Source organism: Manis javanica, chromosome 3 (assembly GCF_040802235.1).
Source record: "Manis javanica isolate MJ-LG chromosome 3, MJ_LKY, whole genome shotgun sequence".
Lineage (NCBI taxonomy): Eukaryota > Metazoa > Chordata > Mammalia > Pholidota > Manidae > Manis > Manis javanica.
In genome coordinates this window covers 123,620,580-123,634,479 of record NC_133158.1, presented here as the reverse complement: position 1 = coordinate 123,634,479, position 13,900 = coordinate 123,620,580, and the positions used below count along the sequence as shown (strand labels likewise).

The 13,900-nt window shown below is 39.2% G+C and overlaps 1 protein-coding gene across 4 annotated transcripts in view; it reads right to left on the bottom strand.

The window, feature by feature from the left end:
* The window catches only part of MCF2L2 (MCF.2 cell line derived transforming sequence-like 2), a 278,657-nt gene that overhangs the window by 20,870 nt on the left and 243,887 nt on the right, over positions 1-13,900 (bottom strand). The gene's annotated exons all lie outside the window — the stretch shown is intronic.

The window sequence follows — 13,900 nt, the reverse complement described above, 5'->3', positions numbered from 1 at the left end:
TGAGGGCAGTTCTCCAGAGGGCACAGCTGTGAGCCGTTAGCAGCTCAGCTCATAGCAGCTGGACGGGGGCTGCACCCACCTGGTAAAAAGGATCTGGGCAGGTATCAACAGCTTCTACTATATTACTGTGTGTGGGGGTGTTTTTTTCTATTAAAAATGTTAATAGATTTTACTTTCGGAGCACTTTCAGGTTTACAGAAAAATTTAGCAGAAAATACCATGAGTTCCCATATAACACTTTACCACTCTCTTCCCATAGTTTCTATTATTAAAATCTTGCAATAGTATGGTACATTGTTATAACTGATGAACCAATATTAATACATTATCACTAATGAAAATCCACAGTTTACATTAGGGTTGATTCTTTGTGTTGTACAGTTCTGTGGGTTTTGACAGATTGTCTTGCCGATGGGTTTCAGCCAAGTTCCCTATGGATTCAATAAGACCAAGGAATGAAATGGAATACCCTTGGGGTGAAAGGGTTTATACCCAACTTTATTCCCACTGTGGCAGGTCAATCACTAGAATCCCGTCCACTCAGAGAGAGTCTGCATGCAGCAAGCTGCTCTCTGCCTCCAGGCCTCTCCGCCCACACAGGCACCTCAGTCTCTGTCCTCAGTGCTGCCACCACTCCAGCCTCTGCTCTCCTGCAGCCTGGCAGCTGTGCCACCAGAGAAAGCTCATGTCGACATAACAGCCCTTCCCCTGTGTCACACAGAGCACTGGGCAGAGCTCTTTATATACAGTCAATAGCAACCTATTGCCCACATGTGTGCAGTGAGCTAGCCAACCAGGGTCAGGTGGGAGTCCTGGCCATAGGAACCTTCACTTTATCCACATAGATGTGTAATGTCATGTATCCTCCATTATAATATACAGACTAGTTTCACTTCCCTTAAAGTCTCCTGTGCTCCACCTGTTTATCTCACCCCCCTCTCCCAACCCCTGGTACCACTGCTCTTTTTACTGTCTCTACCGCTTTGTCTTTTCCAGAATGTTGTATAGTTAGGATTACATAGTATATAGCCTTTTCAGACTGGTTTCTTTCACTTAGCAATGTGCATTTAACTTTCCTCAATGTTTTTTTGTGGCTTAGTAGCTCATTTCTTTTTACTGCTGAATAACATCCCATTGTATGGATGTATCATAGCCTGCAACTCATTTGAGTAAATACTGGACCATCTGGTAAGACTATCTTTAACTTTGTAAGAAGCTACCAAACTGTACCATCTTGCATTCCCACCAGCAGTGAACCACAGTTGTTCCACATCCTTACCAGAATTTGGAATTTTCAATGTACTATATTACTTTTCACAATGTGACTGTTTTTTTGATGTGTAGGCCAATCTTTTGAGGAGCCTACTGGTTTTTGTGAACCTAACTAGTGAAAGAAGCCACCAAAGCTCACGTCGACATAACAGTCCTTCCCCCTGTTGTTTTTCTGTCTCCTGAAACCAGCCAGCTTTCCTGGCATTGGGTGTCTGCATGCATGTGTGTATACACACACACACAGATACACACACACACACATAAACATATATGGACAGTTTACAACCAAGCATAGACTAAGACAGACTTATCTAAATGTTACCCATTCTTCTGCTCACCTCATGTCTTTGAATCTGATGACCTTGAATTAGCAGGATGAGACAGAAGGAAAACAAGAAAGACACCGGGACAATCCACAGCCTTATGGTCTGGGTGAAGAAGAAGAACCAACTCTCTCAATTGGTTCATATCTGCAAATTTGTAGATTATGCCAATGTTGCCCCTTCTGCCTTTAAGCAAGGGGTCTCTTAAAAATCTCTTCCAGAGATTCTTAACACATGAGAAAAGGAGTTAAATGCCTCAAGAACAAAACATACTTTATGACTAAACAAGTTTGACAGGCACAATTTTCTAATAATTCTTGACAATCTGAAGTTACCTCATAAATAAATAACCCACCAGGTTGACAATGGAATTGGCAACAAATATTTTATTCACCTGTAGGGCTCCAGCTGAGAGAGGAGTCCAATGCCAGGGATTTTCCTTCCTTTTGAGTTTTCCTAAATAGACAAGGAAGCCGGGATGTGACTCAACCAGAGGCGGCATTGAGTGACAAGCTCAGCCACTTAGGAGATCAAAGTATGATATTATCTTTTCTTTAAAATGTTTTTCATGAGCAAATACAAAGTCTCTGTGGAAAATGTAAAAATTTCATACCTCTCAGATTTTGCTACATCCCATAATGGGACAAGTTTTACCATGCAAGGAAAATTTATGGATCATATTCTATGAACTCTGACCAGCCAAGGTTTTTATCAAGTCTCACTTTTTCCTGGTCTGTACTAAGAAGAAAATAGGTCATTTTTTATTGTCCAAATACAAAATTTCATAACAAACATATATGCCAAAGTGTTGGCGAGGATGTGGAGAAAAGGAAAGCTTCCTACACTGTTGGTGGGAATGTAAATGGGTGCAGCCACTGTGGAAATCAGTTTGGAGGTTCCTCAAAAAACTAAAAAGAGAAACAGCATTTGACTCAGTAATTCTACTCCTAGGAATTTAACTGAAGAAAACAAAATCCCTGACTGGGAAAGATACATGCCCCCCTGTGCTTACTGCCACATTATTTACAACACCAAGATTTGGAAGGAACCCAAGTGCCCATCATCAATGAAAGGGTAAAGGAAAGGTGGTGCATGTACACAATGGAACATTATCAGCCATAAGAAAGAAAGAAATCCTGCCATTTGTGACAACATGGATGGACCTAGAGGGTATTATGTTCAGTGAAATAAGCCAGGTGAAGAAAGACAAATACCATATGATTTCACTTATTTGTGGAATCTAAAAACAAAACAAAACAAACTAGCAATAGACTCATACATATTGAGAAGTGACATGATCACCATGGGGGAGGGGTTGGGAGGTACATGGGGATGGGGAGAGGGATAAAGGCACATAAAAATTCTCAGTCATAATATAAGGTGGTCACAAGGATGGCTCCTAGACAGAGCAAGAAATAAAGTGCCACCATCCAGCAGTTTTATTCCCAAGCAGAGACATTCTGGCAATGTCTCTGGAGGAAAAATTTAAACACATCATAAAATTGCCAGAAGAGACATTCTGGCTCTTATCTCTACAACCATTTCCTTAAGAGGACAGCCTTCCCAAAGAGGGAGTCACTTCTCAATGTGAAATATTCGTTCTTCATTTTAATTCTGGCCTAATTAGATATACATAGATGAGCAGCAGGAAATTGATATTATGCCTTCATTCTCACTCACATAGTTAAGGAAGGGGTGAGACTCAGGCAACGTCTTCCTCAGATTCCAAGCGTCTGCTATCACCTGTTTCTTCCATGCCCCAGGCTCCACTGGATCCTTTCTTTAATCCCAAGTGTGCTGGGACCTGAGTCTTCCTTACTACTGGTAGCTCTTTCTGTATTTTCAACCCTGGGCACAAATTCCACTCCATGCCTTTGCTTTAAAGAAATGTATATGGACATTGAACCATTGGTAAGAACGGCCCATGCATTCCTCCCTATGCCAGCTGGAGTGGTGCTGGTCAAAAGCCCAAGGACTGCTTCTTCCTCCTGCTTCTCGTTAGTCCAAGACCCGTCCTGGCTTTGTGCATGACATTCAACAAAAGGATGCCAAGGGACACCACGTGCTGGATTATACAGTTAACATCTAATTGGCTTCAGGTCTTAAAGTGGAAGAAGTAAGGAGGAAGAATCAATCTCTCATCCTCCTGAAAGCTGTTTCATTGACTCACTGCGGCTCCTTTTGCTCGTCCCCGTCCTGAGATGCCAACTGTTATGGTAACTCTTTTGGATTAGATTAGTTCAACAAACAAATGCTAGCTAGGCACTGGAGATCTATGATAATAAGATGTACCCTGAGGTAGCCCTCATCTCCCGTGACTCTGCTTGCAGCATAGTTTGCTAGCCAAATGTGATTATTCAATGAGTACTTTTATTTGTTTATTCACTAAACATTTACCGTGAGCCACCTATATTAGTGTCAGGCAGTTGTATAACATGAGGCCCGAGGGAAGCTAAAACTGATTAAGACAACTTTCATGCTCTAGAGGAATGAACGGTCTAGTGGAGAGAAAAACTTAAACACATCATAAAAAAAATTATAATATAGCACATTAAATGCTGCAATGGAGTGCTCTGTAAGAGCGTGGGTGTAGCCAGGAGGGAGAGGCACTCAGCTGTCTATCAGAGCCCCCACCCATTCCTACCTCTATCAGTCTTTGTTTGAGGGCCTGGGGAGCCTCTAATAGGATCAGGCCAAACGAGCCTAGTAAAACTCCTGCCTAAACAGACCCCTGTATCCAAACTGGATCACACTCTACAGGTTCAATCAGCAAGCATTTGTTAAGTACCTCCTGAGTGCCTTGGACAGGAAGAGGAATTACAGATGGAGAAAGTTTCTCAGTGGGCAGGGATAGACAGGGAGGGTAAGGAGCTCCTGTGAAAACTTAACCCTGAAAAGAGCATGTGTGCATCTTCTTCCCAAACGAGGAGGAACGAAGAGAGGAAGGGTGACTACCGGCAGAGACTGCAGGAGGGAGGGAAGCTGGCCCAGTTAATGGGAGAGTCCCTTTGCCTACTCCACCAAGTTGGAGGCAGGGCAGCCTGGCAAAAACAGGAATAGAATTGAGATTCCCACAGGAAAGCTCAAGAAAACAGCCAGAAGCAAGGGCAATCAAGGGAGGTTTCAAAATGGCAGGTCTGATCTCAGCTGGTAACACAGCAAGTAAACATTAGGAAAGGTATCCGAGGCAGAATCAGGGTCAGGGAACTAATAATTTTTAAATTGGAATTCCCTTGTAATAAAGTAAGTGTTAAGAAAAGTTTTTAAAAAGGAATCAAAGAATTAGGATGGACTATCTGCAATATTTGATACTTCTTAAAAAAATCAGTACATACCTAGTATTTGCTTCAAACTAGATTCTCAAATTTAAGCCAATTTGAGTTAATTTTACACATACACATATACAGAGAATACTGGAAAAATTCATGAAAGTGTATGTAGAACTTGATCTTATGTTCCTAGTAATTGAGAAAGCATTTCCACAGCCCTGGCTCACTTGGTCCCGGCATCCTCGCCCACGTCTCTGCCCACCCTTCATTGCTTGATTCTGGGTCCATCCCAGTCTCCACAGTTAGCTCCAGGAATGCTGCAATAGAGAACCAACAATGTGCTTATTAAAGGCTCATTTTTTCCACCTGAGCCCAAACTATATGACTGGGTGAGGGAAAGATCAGATATGAATCACAATCTTTGTTCAGGTGTCACTCCAGCAGTGACGTTAACACTGGAATGATTCCAGTGGCTCCCACTGCCTATACCAGCATAAAAGCCAGACTCCTCAGCCTGATATCTGAGGTCTCCCACCCTCTCTTCATCTCATTTCCTTCCACTCTATCCATGAACCTCTCCAGCGAGGCCCCAAATCATCACTGAACATGTCACTTAGAGGCAGCTTGGTGGTTTTCAAAGATCCTTGGGTCCATCTTTTATTATTCACATGACTGGCACAAGTTGCCCAATTGCTAGTATGGGCCTGTGGCCTTGATTTGCCAGCTTTGTGTGCTGGCTGCCTTCCAGGGCTGGGGCTTTGCCTTGATTTCCACACATTACGTTGGCCCTACAAAGCCTTCTGCCACCAGAGGGCCTGACTTTTTCCCTAGGACTCCAGGGCACAAGTAGGCAGTATACAAGTAAAGACATTGCCCCGAACCACAGTGCCTGCCATCCTCCTTGACTTGTCTGCTTCTGTATCCTACCCACCGGGTCACACTCCACTCTTCCCTGCCAAACCCTATCTGAGACTTTAACTCTCTCTGGGCACAAGGCCCATTCTGCCTGGGGAGGCCTCAGTGGCTCTCAGTGATCTTCCTGTTGCCTTAGGGGCTCATGTTGCTGGGGTCCTTGTATGCCTGCCCAGAGTGTGTTCACAGTTATTATACACAGCAATCCCAAGGGTTACAAGTAGTGTAGGAATGACCTGGCATGATGTCATGTATGCAGATAGAGCTAGACAGATGTCAGGTCCTGGTATTCCTGATCTTAGGAACTTTGAAACCTCCCTTCCCACTGCCTGATGCCCCTGAGTCTACGTACTACCCCTGGAGTCTCATCTCCTCTCAGGGACTGGCTCAAGGCCCCACTCCTGCATGGAGGCCCCTCTGATTTCCTAGAACCCTTGCTGTTGGCATCATATGTGGAGATATTTCACCAGACACTGCTTGGTGAGCTCAGGAGACTCTGTTCTGCTGCCAAAAAGTTCTATGCAATTGACCCTATGCTTGCCTGCCTGTAAAAGGAAGGGGCTGGGACCACATCTTTTGGCCTTTTAATTCAGTAGGGGTCTTCCCTTTATCTAAACTATATGATAGGGTCTGGTCTGCTTCTTACCTAGATTTTACATTCCTGTCACAATCCCTGGAACATAGGGCTAGGACTTGAAGGGGACTTGAGAAATGTGTTTCTGAATTGTTAACTGAATAGATGTCATGTCCTCATAATAGTCCTATGTCTTTTTCTGTGGTGTGGGGAAGGGAAGGGCAATTCTGTTAAAGTCTAAATTATAGAGCAAGCTCAATCTTATTAAGATGTCAGTTCTTAACAAATTGCTCTATAGATTTTTACACAATCCCAATCAAAATCTCAGCAAGATTTTTTTAAATTGACAAACTGATACTAAAGTATATATATATATATATATAAATGTGAAGGATACAGAATAGCTAAAACAACTTTAAAAAGGAAGAATAAAGTTGGAAGAATCAAACACTCTGATTTTAAGACTTACTAAAATCAGAAAGCTTTAGAAATCAATATAATAAGGTTTTGAGGTCAAGATAAACAAATAGATCAATGGAACATAATAGAGCATCCAGAAATAGATGCACTTATACAAATACTCATTTGGAGAAATGGTAATGGAACAACTAGATGTCAGTAACAAAAAACTGAACTTTGACCCACATTTCATGCCATATACCAAAAACAAGAGCAAAAACCTCAAAATGGATCAGAGACCTAAATGTAAAAATTAAAATATAAAACTATAAGATTTCTAGGAGAAAACAGGAAGAAATCTCTGTGACCCTAGACAAAGGTTTCTTAGGCCTAACACTGAAAGTATGATTCATAAACTTTTAAACTGGATTTCATCAAAGTTAAAATCCTCTGTCTTTCAAAACATGATCTTAAGCAAATGAAAATATAAGCCAGACACTGAAAGAAAATATCTGCAAAGTACATATGTGATAAAGGACTTGTATCTAGGATATACAAATAAAAAAAAATTTCACAAAACCCAATAATAAGAATAAGAAAAAGATTTGAATAGACACTTCAGATATATGGATGGCAAAGAAACACATGAAAAGATGTTCATCCATTAATCACTAAGGAAAAGAAAATCAAAATGACATACCACTACACACCTATCAGAAGGCTTAAAACTAAAAGACTGACAATATCAACTGTTGATGAGGATGCGGAGCAAGTAAAATTCTCATATAGTGCTGTGGGACTGTAAGATGATATAACTACTTTGGAAAAAAATTTAGCAATTTCTTAAAAAGTTAAACATTTACCTGCCATTTATGGCCTAACCATTACACTCTTAGGTATGTATGCAAGAGAAATGAAAACATGTGTCAATAAGAAATCTTGTACTTGAATGTTCATAGCATTATTATTAAAAATACCCTGAGAAAGTGGAAACACCAAACAGTAAATTGATAATGCAATTGGAGTATATCCAAACAATGGAATACTACACAGCAATGAAAAATAAAACCATCGCTTTATCATTACAAAAAGCAGCATGACAAGGGAAACAAAATAAAAAATGAATAAATGGGACTGCATTGTGCTAAAAAGCTTCTGTACACCAAAGGACACCATCAGTAGAACAAAAAGGCATCCTACAGTATGGGAGAATATATGTGTAAATGACATATACCACAAGGGGTCAACATACAAAAATACATAAAGAACTCATATGCTTCAACATCCAAAAAGCAAATAACCCTATTAAAAAATGGGCAGATGATATGAACAGACACTTCTACAAAGAAGAAATTCAGATGGCCAACAGGCACATGAAAATATGCTCCACATTGCTAATTATCAGGGAAATGCAAATTAAAACCACAATGAAATATCACCTCACACCAGTTAGGATGGCCAACATAGAAAAGACTAGGAACAACAAATGCTGGTGAGAATGCGGAGAAAGGGGAACCCTCCTACACTGCTGGTGGGAATGTAAACTAGTTCAACCATTGTGGAAAGCAGTATGGAGGTTCCTCAAAAACCTAAAAATAGAAATACCATTTGACCCAGGAATTCCACTCCTAGGAATTTACCCTAAGAATGCAGCAGCCCAGTTTGAAAAAGACAGTTGCACCCCTATGTTTATTGCAGCACTATTTACAATAGCCAAGAAATGGAAGCAACCTAAGTGTCCATCAGTAGATGAAAGGATAAAGAGGATGTGGTACATATACACAATGGAATATTATTCAGCCATAAGAAGAAAACAAATCTTACCATTTGCAACAACATGAATGGATCTAGAGGGTATTATGCTCAGTGAAATAAGCCAGGTGGAGAAAGACAAGTACCAAATGATTTCACTCATCTGTGGAACATAAGCACAAAGCAAAAATTGAAGGAATGAAACAGCAGCAGACTCACAGAACCCAAGAATGGACTAATAGTTACCAAAGGGAAAGGGACTAGGGAGGGTGGGTGTGAAGGGAGGGAGAAGGGAAATAAGGGGCATTACGATTAGCACACATAATATAGAGGGGGACATGGGGAAGGCTGTATAACATAGAGAAGACAAGTAGTGACTCTATAGTATCTTACTACACTGATGGACAGTGACTGCAATGGGGTATGTAGTGGGGACTTGATAATGAGGGGAGTCTTGTAAACACAATGTTGCTCATGGGATTGTATATTAATGATAGCAAAATAAAAAATGCTTAAATGGAAAAAAAAAGCAACATGAATGAATCTCAAAATAATTATTCTCAGAGAAACCAGACCAAAAAAAAGGTACAGTCTGTATGATTCTCTTCATGGAATTCTAGAAAGTTCAAGCTAATCTGTAGTGACAGAAAGATTGGTGATCACCTGGGAAATAACAGATGGTGAGGGAGGGGCAGAAAAAGGGTAATAAAAAGAGGCATGAAGAAACTTTTGGGAGTGATAGGTATGTTCATTATCTTGAGTGCTATGATACTTTCATAATTGTGTACATATGTCAAAACTTGTCAAATTGTAGGCTTTAAATATGTGTAGTTTATTATATCAATTGTAACTCAATAAAATTGTCTTAAAAATAGCAGTTTAACAAATCTAAAAGATGAACACTTAGAAGAAAACATAGACAAAAATCTCTTGAACATAACCATTAGCAAATTTTTTCTGGACACATCTCCCCAGGCAAGGGAAACAAAATATAAAATGAGCAACTGAAACTACATTAAACTAAAAAGCTGTGTACAGCAAAGGACACAATCAACAGAACAAAAAGACAGCCTACAGTAGGGAAGAATATATTCATAAATGATTTAACCCATAAGGAGTTAACATAAAAAATATATAAAGAACGCATGCACCTCAACAACAGAAAAACAAATAACCTAATTAAAAAATGGATGAAGGAACTGAACAGAAGGTCAGAAATTTTCCAGAGAAGAAATACAGATGGCCAATAGGCACATGGAAAGATGCTCCACATTGCTGATCATCAAGAAAATGCAAATCAAAACTACAATGAGATATCACCTCACACCAGTCAGAATGGCCACTATCCAAAAGACAATAAATAACAACTGTTGGCAAGGATGTGGAGAAAAGGGAACCCTCTTACACTGTTGGTGGAAATGTAAATGGGTGCAGCTACTGTGGAAAGCAGTACTGAGGTTCCTCAAAAAACTAAAAATAGAAATATCATATGACCCAGTAATTCCATTTCTAGGAATTTACCCAAAGAAAACAAAATCTCTGGTTCCAAAAGACATATGCACCCCTGTTTATTGCCACATTATTTACAATACCAAGATATGGAAGGAACCAAAGTGTCCACCAATAGATGAATGGATAACAAAGATGTGGTAAATATACACATGGGATATTATGCAGTCATAAAAAAGAAAGAAATCTTGCCATTTGTGATAATATGGATGGACCTAGAGGGTATTATGTTAAGTGAAATAAGCCAGATGAAGAAAGACAAATACCATATGATTGCACATATTTGTGGAATATAAAAACAAAACAAAACAAAAATGAACAAAACAGCAGTAGACTCACAGACACTGAGAAGTGACAGGTGGTTGCCATGGCCTAGGGGGTTGGGGTGGGTAGGTGAGGAGGGGGAAAAAGGGGCACAAGAATCTCAATCATAACACGTTGGTGACAGGGATCATAGGACAGCATGAAGGATATAGCCAATGATTTTGTAACATCTTTCTCTGCTGACAAATAGTAACTACATTAGTTGGGGTGAGGATTTAAAAATATGGTAATTGTTGAACCATTGTGCCATATACTTGAAACTAATATGAGATTGTATATCAACTACATTTCAATAAAGTTAATTAATTAATTAATTTAAAAAAATAGTTTAGGGTCTCTGTCCATAAACTTTAATAAGCTAAAATGCATATTCCCAGGCATTAACCCTAGCTACCTAACTTTATATTTCTAGGGTAGGACCCAGAAATCTTTATTTGTAATAAGCCCATCAAATAATTGTGTTTCAGGTTGTATCTTAATCACCCCTTGTGAAACACTGGTCTAGGAAGTAAGGATTTTCAGAACAATGTTGTGACTAGAAGGTTGTTTTGGGGAAAACAAGTTACTTATTCTAGTAAGGTTAGTAAATCTTTCTGTTTTATGCCTCCAGAGCACTCATACTCTACCATAACATAAATTTAGCATAGTATTGATGGTTAAGATGCAAAAACAAATCATTTTTTCCCATATTGCCTGTATATAAATTAAAGTCAATTATATAATCTTGTTATTATTTCCTGGCAGAAGCCTACAGTTTATTAAGAAGTTATGTCTCTTGCTTGTTGTGACAGAAAACTGATATGATTTTCCAACCACACTTCTTAGTTTATCTTTTTCCATATTCACGACGCACATCCACCCTCACATCCTCCTGACCAGTTGATGATCAGAGAAGACACAGAAAGTGTGAAAAATTTGCATTCCTACTAAGTCTCTGAGACAAAGTTATTTTGTCTTTTCATATTTGTAAAAATTTCCTTACCAAACACACAAACCACTGTTATTATAAATGATAGGACATAGATTTTCCATGAGTCTAGCATTTCTTAACCCTACCAATATTACCTGAAGGAAATACTAGAACTCAATTGATAAAGTTCGTTACCTACCAAATATCCCTGCTTTTATCTGGATCAAATGAAAAACTATGAAAGGGTTAAGCGTATTCAAAAGATGGTTTTTAATTATTAGAGTACAGCAAAGAACATCTGTGAAAATGGTGCAGAAAAAAGAAAAACTCTAAATATTCTCTTCTCCATGAGAGCATTTGGAAAAAACTTGCAAAAATAGAAACAATATTTCAGAAGAAAGAAATTAAACAAAGGCTTATGGCAATCAGGAGAGCATTTATTCAAGAAAAATGGCTGAATCTCATTATGAGCATTAAGAACTGTGTTTTTTAGTTGCTCTATTCCCATCCTCTTCTTCCTCCTCAGTGGTAGCTTCAGAAACCAACAGCTTGTGATCATGGTAAAAATTGGCAATCTGGCAGCTGTTGTGGGGCAGCACAGGAATGGAGCTCCTTCAAAGTGACCTTCCCATAGAACTGTCTTGTCTGGAATTCCTTGGAATACGCTACTTGCAAAGCTGTCTTTATTAAACCTGATTCAGTGCTAGTCCAGAAAAAGCTTTTTGCCTAGGGACATTTGTAAAAAATGACTAGAGGCAATGGTTTAACTTCTTCGCTGCCTACGGCACTGATAACAACTGGGGCAAAAACAGGCTACTCAACAGAACAAAAAGGAATCCCACAGTATAGGAGAATATATTCATAAATGACATATTTGATAAGGTGTTAACATCCAAAATATAAAGAACTCACACTCCTCAACACCCAAAAAGCAAATAAACCGATTAAAAAAATGAACAGAAGATCTGAACACTTTGCCAAAGAAGAAATTCAGGTGGCCAATAGGCAAATGAAAAGATGCTCCACATCACTAATTACCAGGGAAATGTAAATAAAAACAACAATGAGATATCACCTCACACCAGTTAGGATGGCCAGTATTGAAAAGACTATGAACATCAAATGCTGGTGAGGATGCAGAGAAAGTGGAACCCTCCTACACTGCTGGTGGGAACAGAAGCTAGTTCAACCATTGTGGAAAGCAATATGGAGGTTCCTCAAAAACCTAGAAATAGAAATATAATTTGACCCAGGAATTCCACTCCTAGGAATTTACTCAAAGAAAACAAGATTCCAGATTCAGAAAGACATATGTACCCCTATGTTTATTGCAGCACTATTTACAATAGCCAAGAAATGGAAGCAACCTAAGTGTCCATCAGTAGATGAATGGATAAAGAACATGCGGTACATAGACACAATGGAATATTATTCAGCCATAAGAAGAAAACAAATCCTACCATTTGCAACAACATGGATGGAGCTAGAGGGTATTATGCTCAGTGAAATAAGCCAGGAGGAGAAAGACAAATACTGAATGATTTCACTCATTTGTGGAGTATAACAACAAAGCAAAACAGAAGGAACCAAACAGCAGCAGACTCACAGACTTGAAAAAGGAACTAGCGGTTATCAAAGGGAAAGGGGGTTGGAAGGGTTGGGTGGGGAGCGAGGGAGAAGGGGATTAAGGGGCCTTAAAATTAGCACACATAATATAGGGAGGTCACAGGAAAGTCAGCATGGAGAAGACAAGTAATGACTCTATAGCAACTTACTATACTGATAGATAGTGATTGTAATGGGGTGTTGGGGGGAACTTGATAATATGGGTGAATGTTGAAACATCGTAAAGCTTGAGAGTGAGATTCCATAGTACCTTTGAAAAACTTCAAAATATTCCTGAGAATCTAGATGCCCATGTGCCCATGGCCAGGGCTGTGTGCATACTCAGGGAAGATCTGAGAAGGCATTATGCTCTGACTTCTGGCTGATCTTGAGGCTCTGTACAAACAGGAAGTTAAGGCTAAGGTAGTATTGTCACCTGTCTGGCTGAGTGTTGAAGGTATGCCCTTTGGCAAACACTGGAATATTTATTGATTTCACATGTTTATAAGGGCATTTCTACCAAATCATTAACTGAGCAGAGACTTCTGGCCACACATGAAAATGAATACAGATTTTACAGAATTCATTCAGAAAAGTAACTAAACAAACAAATGAACAACAATAAAAACAACAAACAGTAAGAACAACAAATACTGGAGATGGGGGAGAACCTGATTCCCAGAGTTGCCACATTATTTTAATTGTACAGTTCTCAGCAGAACTTTATGAGACATACAAAGAAAAAGAAAGTATGGTCCATACACAGGAAGAAAAAAAACAGTGAGTAGAAACTGCCCCTGAGCAGGCCAAGAAATTATACTTCTTAGACCAACCCTTTACATCAGCTATTTAAAAAATGTTCAGAGTTAAAGGAAACATATATACAGAACTAAAAGGAAGTATGAGAACAAAACTTCATTGAAGGGAGAATATAAATATATAGAGAAATTACATTTAAAAGGGCCAAATAGAAAATCTGGGTTGAAAAGTATAATAACTGAGGTGAAAAATTCACTAGAATGACTCAATAGCAGATTTGAGCAGGTAGAAT